Raw genomic sequence first — 13,626 nt, 5'->3', positions numbered from 1 at the left:
AGAGGTATTTTATACCCACCCCCCAGTTCTGCGGATTAAACTCAGGACCTTTGCATTGAACTACATTCCTAGCCATGTATTTATTTATTAATTTTTTGAGAAGTCTTGCTAAGTTGTCCAGGCTGAGCTCAAACTTCTGTCTCAGCCTCCCAGAGTGCTGGGATTACAGGCATATACCACCACACTCAGCTTGTTATTAATTTTTTAATCATAAATACTCATCCAGATAGCCTAACTCCTATAGGAACCTCTTATTAACTTAGGTTTGTGCTTTTCCATGATTATTTTTAAGCTCCTATAAACCTGTACACACATATAGACACACATGAAGAAAATGCCTTTATAAGTTCTGGTTTTTCAGAATTAGGTACTTAATTGCATTTAATTTTTCAGTAAATAATGGCTCGTGTGATTCTTCCTGTTGCCTATGTAATATTCCATAGAGTCACTTTGTCAGAGTTTATTCATTATCTACTGATGAATATTTACTTTGTTAACAGTTTTTGACCATAATGAACAAGTATTATAATATAGGTTTCTGAATTTTAAGTTCATATGTATTAGTATTTTTATTGCAGTATTCAAGGTCCCAGAGATCTTACTGAATAAAGAATAGATTTTACTGAGAATGAGTTCTATGACCGTTGTGTTAGGAGTCTTTAAATAGAACATACTAAATATGAGGAAAGTTTTAAGTGCTAATTTATCTTAACAAAATTTAGGAAATGAAATGAGGATGAGAGATAAAACATTTTAAAGGCCTAATTATAGAGGAAGTAGGTGAAGATGACCAGAGGAAATATTATTCTTCTAAGGATATTAAGGAGTAGGAGGGATAAGCAGGGAGAAGTGAAGCATGGGAAATTCAATATGGGCAACTTATGTCTGGAGAAAGTATAGTATTCATTATTAAAACAAAAAATTAGGAAATTAGGACCTCTAATAAGTGTGAAAACAGTAAAAATAAACTTGATAGCACAAACATGAAAAGAGAAAAGGGGAAATAAGTGATAAATATGGGAGGAATAAAATATCCATTCTTTAAATGTTGATCTGAGTTCATTCTTAGAGATCAGAATTGCTGTTCATGAGGATTTTTTTTTTAATTTTTGTTTTTCAATGCTGAGTACTGAACCCAAGGCTTCATGCACATAGGTAAGCTACCACTGAGCTATATCCCCAGCTCAGTGCTATATCTTAAGAAATTAGAAAAACCCCTGGCTTTGTGGTACATGACTGTAACTGCAGCACTCTGGGAGGCTGAGGCAAGAGGATTGCAAGTTCAAGCCCAGCCCAGTGTAGGCTACTTAGAAAAAAAATCAGGAGAATTAATACAGATAAAAGAAATTTATGAAACAGGAAAATTAGAAAGGATTAAAAGCTTAATGGAGTCTTTGAAAAATAGTTAAATTCTTAAGTAATTACCCAGGTGCAGATCTGACCTAGTGGGAGATAAAAAGACAACAAAAATAGACAAAATCAGTAATGAGATGGCATAATTACAGATTTAGAGAACCAAAAATTTTTAATTTAGCTGGGCATTGTGACACATGCCTGTGATTCCAGCACTCTAATCCCAGCATTTGTGAGGGTGAGGCAGGAGGATCATTCTGAGGCCAGTCTGGACTACCTAGGGCAGTGTTGACAAACCTTTTAGTGTTCAGGGATGACAAATAGCTTGCTGCAACACGTGTGCCGTAGATTCAGCACCATGAACCAAGGGAGACCCTTTCTCCAAAAACAAAACCAGAGTATAATGTATATGCTGCTCTATGGCAACAGATTTGAAACCTAGAATAAATGGTGGATTTCCATATAAAATATAGAATTCTAAAATTGAATAAAGTGGTATCAGAATAGACTAATTTTGTGTTTGTTTCACTTTGTTGCCCAAGCTGGCCTCAAACTTCTGGATTCAAGTGATCCTCCTTACTCAGCCTTGGAGTATCTGCAACTACAGGCTCTCAGCTCTTGTTCTAGTTTTATAACTGTTATTGGCCACAAGAATGGAATTTTCTAAAGTTCACCTTATGAACCCAAAATAAATTTAATATAGAAACCTAAAAGATCCAAACATAGTATGGAAACATTTAAATAAAATATTAGAAAATGGAATCTAGCACTGTATTAAAAAAAATCACGGTAGGAATCATAGATTGGCTCTGCCTAATGTATTATTGCCTGTATAATTATAAATACAAATCCCATCCAGTAGATGCCAAAATGGCATTTGGTAAAATTCATCCACCATTCCTAATTTTTAAAAATCCCTATAAAATAGGAATAGAAGGAAATTAAAATAATAAAGGAAACTAATAGGAAGTTATTTTAAATGACAAAGTACTGGTAGGGGTACCTGTTGTTCCATTATTCAGTATTTGTTAATGCTTTGAGTCTAAGTGAAAATTTGAAGGATATGGGCACTATATAAAAGAATGGTGAAAGAGGGATTTGTCTGTCTTATGTTGTTATGGGGAAGCCACACACGAGTAAATGCAGTTGCTCAAAGTTAGTTAACTACAGTAACCAAAGATTGAACCCCTGGTTTAGGGGAACTTATTATTTAACTAAACTATGGTAACTGAATCTTGTTCATATCAGAACTATTTTGTTTGTTTTGGGGGTTTTTTTTCCTCTGGTACAAGGGATTGAACTCAGGACTTTGCACTTGCAAGGCAGGTGTGGCACCACTGAGATAAATCCCCCGGCCCTCAGAATAGTTTAAAAGCAAAAATTTTCCCATATATGTAGCGGGTGCACATGGAGACACACACACACACACACTCAAAATCTTGCAGGATAATCTGGGAGACTATGTGTTCCAGGATTCTGAGATATCTTCCCAATACAGGCTAGAAACCCAGAAGGTATAAAAGGAAACTGAACATATTTCCTTTTACAAAATTGAAAAAAATAAAGTCATTAGGCAAAACAGTTGTTATGGTTTAGATCTAGGGTGTGTCCCCCAAAAGCCTCAAATGTTCAGAGGTGGGGCTTTGGGAAGGTGATTAGATTATGGGAGAGCTAGCTACAGCTGGCTTTCTGTTAACAGGTGGCATCTGGTTGGAAGAGGTCTGTCACTGGGGGCAGCTTTCTTGCTACCTTGAAGAGAGCAGCTTATCTCCATGCCAGGCCTTTCCACCATGCCATTTCTGCATTTGAGCCTGACCATGCACCTGTCCTCTCTTTAAGTTGTGGATGTTGGTTATTTTGTCTCAGCAATAAAGAAACTAAAACAGCAATAGGTCCAGACAGTTATAAAAATGGTGATGGGAAAAAAAAATGGTGATGGAATCAGGTGCAGTCCACAATCTCTCAGCACTGGGGAGGCAGAGAGGCAGGAGGATCTGGCTTCAAGGCCAGCCTACGGTACCTAGTAAGTTTCAGGCCAGCCTGCCCTGCATAGTAAGATCCTGTCTATCTCAAAGCAAAGAAACTAATGAACAGAAGAAACTGGTGATGTTTAAAAAGTTGATTTCTCTGAGATATAAAATTTGAGTGTAAAGGAAGGAGCTAATCAACATGATAAAGAACTAGGTAGAAAAATAGTTCGTGGAAGAACAAAACCAAGTCACCAGTGAAAAAAGGAGGTCAGATTCATTATTAAAGAAATAACAAATTAAAGAAACTATTGAATGTAAATGGACCATGTATCACTTTTATGAAAGGTAATATCAAGAAAGGTTATCTCATACTTTGGTGGAAATGAGAAAGCAAACTTTTGGGAAGGCAATGGCAGTGTGGCCAGCAAAAACAAATCTGTCAGTGAAATAGTGTATGTCTGTTTGCTTTGTCCTAGCAGTTGCTGCTTTTTGGAAATGCACCTTGTAGTAGAAAGTTTACTACTTCAATTAACCATGGGGATGGTAGCATAAATGTCTTTGAAAGCTGAATATAGTTTGGGGATAACTGATTATTATCATTAGTCCATATTTTAAAAAGCATCAGTGTACAACCTTTCAGCTTGCCTGAACCTCATTGAATGGTAAGGAATTGTCTTGGGCCAAATATCATTATGTCATGGTACTTATTGTGAATTACTTACAAGAGCCTTATGAGTAGCAAACAAATTATTTGCCTGGAAAGGGTAGTGAATCATGAGGCAATCAGTTGACACCAACAAGTTCTAGCTTGCTTGAATGTCAAGTGCTAGACATGACGCTGGGACAAAATTTTTGAGTCAAAATGCATTGATACCATATTCAATGAGTTTCATAGTACTCAAGTACCAAGCCTTGACTGCAGCTAATGTACATAAGTAACAACTTCCTTTTTTCAAAAGTTTTCATTTATAACATTAAAAAAAGATGGCAGCAAATATAAGACAATTGAAATAGTTTGTCTTTTTGTAACAAATGGTTCTGTGAAAGTGGTTCCAATTCTCAATTCTCAAGGTGCTCATCAGAAATTTTTGATCTAATTTTTAGTGTTTCATCCTTAAATGATTATTAAATATATACTATTATATATTATTAAATATATATATTGCCAAAAAGCAGTGAAATTGATATAGGAGAAATAATATCAACCTGCTAGGTGTCAGATACGCGGAGTTTGTGTTCCCCAAAATTGAAGAATGAATTCTAAGGAACAATGGAGGTTAAGAGTAGGAAAATTTTTATTGAGAGAGATAGCTCCTGAGTGACAGGAGGAAACCCGAAGGTGGGTTGCTGCAGACCCCGTTTCACAGAGGAAGTTTTATAGTGCAAAATCACGAGGTGGGTACAACATGTGTAAAAGCTATCATCAGTCAATAAGATTACAAGTATAACTGCTTAGGTAATGATCCAATTGGGAAGCAGGTCATGTAGCAAGTATGCATGGAATGAACAAGAACCTTTTTAGAAAGGGATGGATCAGGAGGTCCTGGTCATCCACCTTGGGTGACTGATGTCTGTCTAGACTTTATTGGACCAGGTCATACCAATTATAGTATCTTCTATTTATTGCTTATCCCTTGGGGAGACATGTACATCTAGTCATTTCATCTTTATCTAGAGGCCTCGCCTTTGACAGATGTGCCTCCAGCCACAGTTACAATGTCATCTTCTGCACTGACTCCCTTGAGGGCCTAGTCCTGTCTGACTGCCTGTGTTATTTCTGCCTAACTTAGCTGTCTATGATAAAATGACTAAGGTATAATAAGGTATAATTATAAATTGAGTAAAGAGATATAATGAAAATTTTTTAGATAAATGCCTGATTGCAACTCTGTACATTCTAAAAGTTAGTAAGCAACCATTTTTGTAGTATTAGTGATGTTGGATATATGTAATCATAACTATATCACGAGCAAAAGTTAATTGATAGTTTTGTACTTCCTGTGTCACAGCTACTAAAAACTATCTTAAGTGAAAATTATTTATTAAATTACTTTATCAAGTAACTCAAGCCTGTTTAATTAAATAAGAAAACTGACATGTCTACTTAGTAACAATAAATACCTGTCTTCACAGGCACACACATACATGTAGGTAGATTGAAATACTGTTATCACTAATTGTTTCTTCATAAGCATAGATGTGTAGGTAGATTGAATACTATTATCAGTAATCATTTCCTTTTACTTACCAAGTCATACAAGTGCATTAATGACTGCTATGTGTGGCTTTCAGTTTGATTGTGTGTGGCAAGAGGTAGAGTTGGAACTGCATGGAGCCCTCCCCTACACAGTCCATTGTTGCTTACACAGTCTGCACAGGGGCACCGTGCAGTTGCACCATGCAAAATACTACTAAAATCACATAATAATGTTAAAAATTAATGTCTTGTGGGGCTGCCTTACTAGCTGTCCAGGACTGTGGTTTGGACACATCTATTTTAAAGCATTGGTAGAGCTAGAGTTTCAGATTATTTTCTAAGAACGATCAATTGTGTTTGAAAGATGCACATTCATTTCTAGGTTTTGACACTTCAGTGTTTTCCATCTTTGATTCTGGGTTATGAGGATGCTACAGTTAAAGGGGTTTTTCAAATCTCTTATTTTTTGAAAATATTTTAAGTACTGTATCTATATAACAAGTACCTCTGAATTGTTCATTTTTCTTGAAAATGTAATATGATTTGAAACATTTTAAGGAATGTTTAATGTATATTGATTATATAGATCATAGAAGTTAAATCAAAATTCAGAAAGCTAGAGATTTACGTCCTAAATGATACTAATTTGCTTAAAATTTTTCCATTATTGGTATACTTTAGGTATACAATACAGTTACATTCATCATTGGGATCTTGTATCTTTACATGATGTATCTTGGTTCTTATTTTTTCCCTATTTTCTCCACCCTTCCCTATTTACAGACTTTGTTTCCATATTTTTTCTTTTCCCTTTCTTCCTTTCCCCTACTCCTCACACTTTCCCTACTCCTTTAGACCTTTTCTTCCTATTTATTCCTATTTTCTTCCTATTTCACAATATCAGTTATACATTTTGATCCTTATTTACACTTTTAGATTTTTCACATCAGAGAAACTATTCGGTATTTACACATGTGTGTCCTATTTATTTCACTTAAAGCGTATCGCCTCAATGTGAATCCACCTAGCTATAAATGTCTCTAGTTTCTCCTTTATGGCTAAGTAGTAAGTACTCCATTGTATTTAAAAAACCACATCTTTATCGAGTCTCCAGTTGATGGGCAGTTGGGCTGTTTCCAAGTTTTAGCTCTTACAAACGGTGCCCCTATAAACATGGGTGAGCATATATCACTGTGGTATGATTCTTTTAATTCTTTTGGGAAGATACCCAGTAGAGGAATAGATGGGTCAAATGGGACTTCTAATCCTAGTTGTTTGAAGTATCTCCATATTGATTTCCACAGTGGTTGCACCAGTCTGTACTCCCACCAACAATGAAGAACAATGGTTCCTTTCTCACCACACCCCTGCGAGCATTTGTTATTGATTGATTTCTTGATAGCAACCATTCTTTCTGGGGTGAGATGGAATCTCAGTGTTGTTTTCATCTCCAATGACCAGTGATGTTGAACATTTTTTCATGTGTTTATTTACTGCTTTTACTTCTTTGTCTGAGAAATGTCTGTTCATTTCAGATGCCCATTTTTGAATTGGGTCTTTAAATTTGGTCTGATTTTTTGGAGGTTCTTTACATATTCTAGATAGTAGACCTTTGTCTGAGGAACAGCTGGTAAAAATTTTTTCCCGCATTGCGGGTTGTCTCTTAGCTCTGTTGGTGGTTTCTCTTGCAGTGCAGAAGCTTTTAATGAGATGAGATCCCAGTTGTTGATTCTTTGTGCTAGTTCCTGTGCTACTGAGGTTTTGTTCATAAAGTCTTTTCCTATGCAGTCTTCGAGAGTTCTACCTATCTTCTAGCAAGTTTAGTGTTTCTGTTTTAATATTTCAATCTTTAATCCACTTTTATTTTAGTTTAGTGCATGGTGAAAGATAGGGGTCTTGTTTTAATCTTTGGCAAGTTGAAATCGTTTTTCCAACACCATTTATTAAAGAGGCTATCTTTCTTCCAGTGAGAATGGTTGGCTCCTTTGTCAAAGATGAGGTAGCTGAGTATGTCTGGAGTTATTTCTTCATCTTCTGATCTCTTCCACTGATCCTCAGGTCTGTTTCTTTACCAGTACCATGCTGTTTTTATCACAGTGGCTTTGTAGTATAGTTTCAAGTTGGGGATTGTGATACCCCCTGCCATGTCTCTGTTGCCTAGAATTGCTTTTGCTATTCTAGGTCTCTTCTGGTTCCAAATGAATTTTTGGATGGTTTTCTCTAGTTCTGTGAAATACACTGTTGGGATTTCAACTTGGACTGGATTGAATCTGTATAGCAGTTTTGGAAGTGTGGCCATTTTCACTGTATTGGTTCTTCCTACCCAGGAACAGGGGATGTCTTTCCATTTTCTTATATCCTCTTCAATCTCTTTTTTCTATAGTGCTGTAGTTCTTAATATAGAGGTCTGTCTTTTGCTTCCTTCATTAGATTGATTCCTGGATATTTCATTTTTTTGGATGCTATTATGAAAGGAATTGTTTCCCTAATTTCTCTCTCAGTAAGTCTGTTATTTGTGTACAAGAAGGCTATTGATTTTTGAGTTTTGACCTGTATCCAGCTACCCTACTGAATCTGTCAATTAAGTCTAGAAGTCTTTTGGGTCTTCTATGTAGAGTATCATATCATCAGCAAATAATGATGGTTTAACTTCTTCCTTTCCTATCTTTATTCCTTTTCTTTCTCTTATCTAATTGCTGTGGCTAATGTTTCCAAAATATATTGAACAGGAGTGGTGATAGTGGACACCATTATCTTGTTCCTGATTTTAGCATGAAGGTTTTTGGTTTTTGACCATTTAGTATGGTGTTGGCTGTTCTGTAGCCTTTATCAAGTTGAGATAAAGACTATCTATTCCAATTTTCTGCAGGGTTTTTATCATGAATGGGTGTTGCATTTTGTTGAATGCTTTTTCTACATCTATTGAGATGATCATATGATTTTTGTCCATGACTCAGTTAATATAGTGTATTACTTTGATTTACATATGTTGAACCATCCTTGCATTCCTTGCATAAATCCGACTTGGTTAGGGTGTATGATCCTCTTGATGACTCTCCGTATTCTGTTTGCTAGTATCTTTTTTTTGGTACCGGGGATCGAACTCAGGTCCTTGTACTTGCACAGCAGGTGAGAAACCACTGAGCTAAGTCCCCAGCCCTGTTTGCCAGTATCTTATTGAGGATTTTTGTATCTATGTTCATTAGGGAGATTGGCCTGTAGTTCTCTTTATTGGTTTGGCCTTTCTCTGTTTTTGGAATCAAAGTAATACTTGCTTCCAGGAATGAGTTTGGAAGTATTGCTTCCCTTTCAATTTCATTGAAAAGTTTGAAGAGTAGTGGCAGTAGTTCTTCTCTAAATGTCTTGTAGAATTCAGCAGTGAAGCCATCAGGACCTGGGCTTTTTTTATTGGTACATTTTTAATTACATTTTCAATTTCACTGACTGTAATTGGGATGTTTAGAACTTTTATGTCTTCTTCATTCAACTTTGGTAATTCATCTGTGTTTTCCATTTTATTAGAGTACAGTTTCTCAAAGTAGGTATTGATGATCCTCTGGATTTCTGCTGGATCTGCTGTGACTACCTTTTTCGTTCTCAATTGCATGAATTTGAGCTTTATCCTTCCTGTTTTTGACAAGGCTGCCTAAGGGTTTATCGATTTTATTTATTCTTTCGAAAAACCAACTCTTCGATTTGTTGACTTTTTTTTTTGTATCTTAAGTCTTCATTGGATTGATTTCTGCTGTGATCTTTATAATTTCCTCCCTTGTATGAGCTTTGGGTTTATCTTGGTCTTCTATTTCCAGGAGTATAAGAGTCAGCATTAGGTTGTTTATTTGACCTTGCTCTGTTTTCCTAGTGTGGGCATTCACTGCTATGAATTTCCTTTGTAGAACTGCTTTTATTGTGTCCCATAGATTCCTGTGTGTTGTATTGGCATTATCATTTAATTGTAAAAACTGTCTAATTCCTTCTTTAATTTCCTCTGTGACCCATTGGTTGTTCAGGAGAGTGTTATTCAATGTCCATGTGTTTGTGAAGTTCTTGCAGTTTCTTATGCTATTGATCTCCAATTTAATTGCACTATGATCATATATCTGTGATCTGTGTCTGTGATAATATACAGAGGATAACTTCAACTCCTTTACATTTACTTAAACGAGTGTTATGAGCTAATATGTGGTCTATTTTGGAGAATGACTCATGTGCAGCTGAAAAGAATGTATATTCTGATTTTGTGGGATGGAACACTCTGTATATATCTATTAAGTCCCTTTGTTCAAAAGCTCGATTCAGTTTTAGTATTTCATTGTTGATTTTTTGTCTAGATGATCTGTCTGTTTGTGACAGTGAGGTACTGAGGTTCCCCACTACAATTGTATTAGTGCTTATGTCGTTTTTCATGTCCCTTAATATTTGTTTTGTATAGTTGGGGGCATTAGTATTTGGTGCATATATGTTTATGATTGTCATCTCTTCCTCTTGGATTGTTCCCTTTACAAGGATGTAGTGACCTTCTTTGTCTCTCTTAATTAGTTTTGGTTTGAAATTTAAACCCTAAGTTATTTTATCTTTATGTGCCTCATGTTCAGCTGTTTGAAAAGGATGCAAACAAGAAATTTGTGTTTGCTCATATTGTGTTGAAACAAATTTATTTTTGTTTTGTTTGTTTTGAGACAGGGTCTTGCTATGTAGTTCAGGCTGGTCTTAAGCTCACTGTGTAGCCTCGTTTGGTCTCAAACTTGTGGTGATCCTCCTGCCTCAGCCTCCCAGCTGCTGGGATTACAGGTGTGCATCACCATGCCCAGTTTGAAACAAATTTGTTTTTTTAAAGTTGTAGCAGAAAGGACAGTATAAACGTGTGCATCATCTCTGTTAAGATTGCTTTAGCTGCCTCCTAAATATATATTGTGTTTTTTGCTATAGTTTGCATCTGAGTGTTTCCTGATTTCTACTATAGTTTTGTTTATTCATGACGTAGGAGTACATTTAAAATTTTTTCAGTTATGTCATTTTCCTCATAGGAATATCTTCTACACTACTAATTTTATTCCATTGTGTTCAAAGAATGAAATGTATGTTATTATTTGTTTTTTTCTTGTGACTACATGGCCTGGTTTGTGGTCAGTTTTACAAATATTTTGTGTTTGTGAAGAATGTGTAAATACAAATTTCTCTGCACTTACATTTTTTCCTTCTCTTAATTGTCTTTACATTTTTATCACCCAGTTCAATCCAGTGCTCCACTAGTTGTATAAATCTCCTCTCCATTCATGCAAGCACTTTAGGTAATCTGTCAATTTCATTTTGAAGAAATTTCTCCTAAAGCCATCAGGCAGATATTCTTCAGACTCGTGTCAGAGGTAGCTTCTTTGGAGTCTTACTTCCTTACCACTCCCTTCTTTTTATGGTGCTGGGATTGAACCCAGGGCCTTTGCACTAATCTACATCTACATTTTTTATTTTGAGACAAGTTCTGGCTAAATTGCCCAGGCTGGGCTCAAATTCATAATCTTCCTTCCTCAGCCTCCCAAGTGCTTGGATTGCAGGCCCGTATCACTGCTCCCAGTTCTTAACCTCGCTTATGGTAGATTTTGTTTCCTGGATATCATTCTCCTTTCCTAGCTTATTTTCTCATTTTGGTGAAATTCTTCCTTTTAGTAGCATCCTGGGGGGGAAAGGGGAGAGTACACCTAGAAGGTGAAATTTTTGAGACCTTACTTGTCTGAAAATAACTTTTTAATCTTAGTTCTTACAGTTGTTAGATAAAAATAATTTCCTCTCAGTTTTTAATGCAGTGTTTAATTTTCCTTTTGCCCCAGTGTTACTGTTGGGAAAGCTGCCACCCACCTCCATGCCAAACTTATTTTCATACTTTCTTTGGTCTCCCCCCCACACACACACACACACGCCTTTTTGAGGCAGGGTCTCGCTCTGTAGTTCATGGTGGCCTTAAACTCACTATGTAATCCAGGCTGGCCTCATTCACAGCAGTCCTCCTGCCTCAGCCTCCTGAGTGCTAGGATTACACTGCGCCACCCCACCCGGTCTTTGTCTTTGGCTCTGAAATGTTATGAAAAGTTTCTTTAGTTGTGATATTGGGGTAAAGTGAGACAACTCAGTGTTACAGCCAAGTGGTATAGCTCTGTTACAGCTCTGTGTTATAGCTACAGCAATTTTTTTTATATATATTTTTTTGGTACCAGGGATTGTACTTGGGACCTTGGGCTTGCAAGTCAGGCGTCGGCACCACTGAGCTAAATCCCTTGCCCAAGCTACAGCAATTTGAAGACAGGAGAATCTGACAGTCACTCAAAGAGGTGGAGGAAAACCAAGCTTTATTATGCCAGCTGGCTCAGATGAATTTAAGCACTCTGAATCCTGAGCCCCAAGTCCAGTGGAAGTCAGTTTATATGCATTTGGGGAAAGGAAGTTGAGAGGAACTTTTTAGGTAGGAGACATAGCTAGAAGCGTATCTCTCCTTCCAGTTAGCAAAACATTCTTGAGACCTGGGGTGGGGGTGGGTAGGAGGGCACCAAGTAACTATGTCAGGGTGAAGATATAGTAGGTGCATTCTTGGAGATACTGTTGAACCACTGAACTAACCAATACTGTAACCTGCCATTTCTCTTTATTTCTTATGTGAGAAACTTTTCTTATTTTTTGTGCTGCTTTGAGTTGGACTTTCTTCCTTTCAAGTAAAAGTAAGCCTAACCAGTAAGGAAGTCAAGTTGTGTACTCTGTGACTGGGAAATTGGATAAATAGTTCTTACCTCATAAAAGTTGTAAGGAACAAAATCTTTGTAAATAGGGAGGACTGGAGGGGTTGAAGGGAGGACTGGGCAAGGGTGAAAAATAACAACCAAGAGAGATGAGGTAAAGGTGCAAATTTCCAATGATGAATGTCATTATATTGTATACCTAAAATGTACCGATGATTATTATGAATAATCGATAATGCAAAATAGGAAGGAAATGTTGAAAGGGGTAGGGGTAGTGGGAGGGGCAGGGGAAAGGAAAGAAGGGAAAGGAAAAATGCTGAGAAATGAAAAAAATGGAAATAAAGTCTTTGTAAATAGGGAAGGGTGAAGGGCGTGAAGGGAGGGCTAGGAATGGGGAAAAAATAAGAACCAAGATGCCTCATGTAAAGGTACAATTCCCAATGAGAAATGTAATTGTGTTGTATACCTAAAATGTACCAATAAAAATTTAACAACAAAAAAAAGAGTTGTATGGAATAACTGAAATATTATAGCTGAATGACAATTTGTAATTATAAAATAACTCCACAGATTTATAGTTTTATTATATCACTACAAATGACACTTGTTTGTAGTGGGAAAAATGTTGCACAGAGAATGAGGCTGCCTGCCTTTGCTGCTTATCTATTGTGTTAATATTGTGCATGTCACGAGGTCCTTTAATGATTATGCTATAAAGCAGAATTAAATGATCTTTAAAATGTCTTCTAACTCTGTAAATTGAGTATAATCATTCCTGGATTCCCACCTGAAAGTCCTGTATAGATTTAAGACATTAGAAACAAATAAGTACTTTTTTAAATTGAGGAAAACATAATTTATTAACTAGTCATGTGGCATGCTTTCCATTTTACAGGTGTTCTTCTGATCGTAATGCTTTGAGAACCAGAGAAGCTCTATTGTCATTATACTTACTATGAATGACAACTCTTAAAACTATACAGATGATAAATATTTGCGTTTTAACCTGATTTGTGGTTCTATGTCTAATAAATGTCATTAGGTTTCTTTCTCATACCATCATATTCTGTCATCATCCTTTCTTTTGCCACCTCCCTATATACATTATTTCTAGTCTTTTTGGGGTTTTTTTGGGTTTTTTTTGCGGTACCAAGGATCAAACTCAGGACCTTGCGCTTACCAGGCAGGCGCAGCGCCACTGAGCCACATCCCCAACCCTATATGTTATTTCTAAATGGCCTAAAAATAGCTACTTAAACGTTCTCCTTGTCACCAATATGTACTTTTGTCTCTTTCTTCATTATAAAATGACTTAAGATAATTTTTTAAATGTTTTCTGGTTCCTACGTTCCATGACATCAGTTATTTTTCTGACCAATTA

The 13,626-nt window shown here is 36.4% G+C and overlaps 1 protein-coding gene across 11 annotated transcripts in view; it reads left to right on the top strand.

Moving 5' to 3' along the window:
• Znf292 (zinc finger protein 292) overlaps positions 1–13,626 on the top strand; it is an 86,306-nt gene that overhangs the window by 30,725 nt on the left and 41,955 nt on the right. The window lies entirely within an intron of this gene.

This window comes from Heterocephalus glaber, unplaced genomic scaffold (assembly GCF_053883595.1).
Source record: "Heterocephalus glaber isolate CG9 unplaced genomic scaffold, H.glaber_assembly_v1.0 deba00001523, whole genome shotgun sequence".
NCBI classification, from domain to species: Eukaryota; Metazoa; Chordata; class Mammalia; order Rodentia; family Bathyergidae; genus Heterocephalus; species Heterocephalus glaber.
The sequence above is the reverse complement of the archived record's forward strand: the minus strand, read 5'-3'. Positions and strand labels throughout refer to the sequence as shown.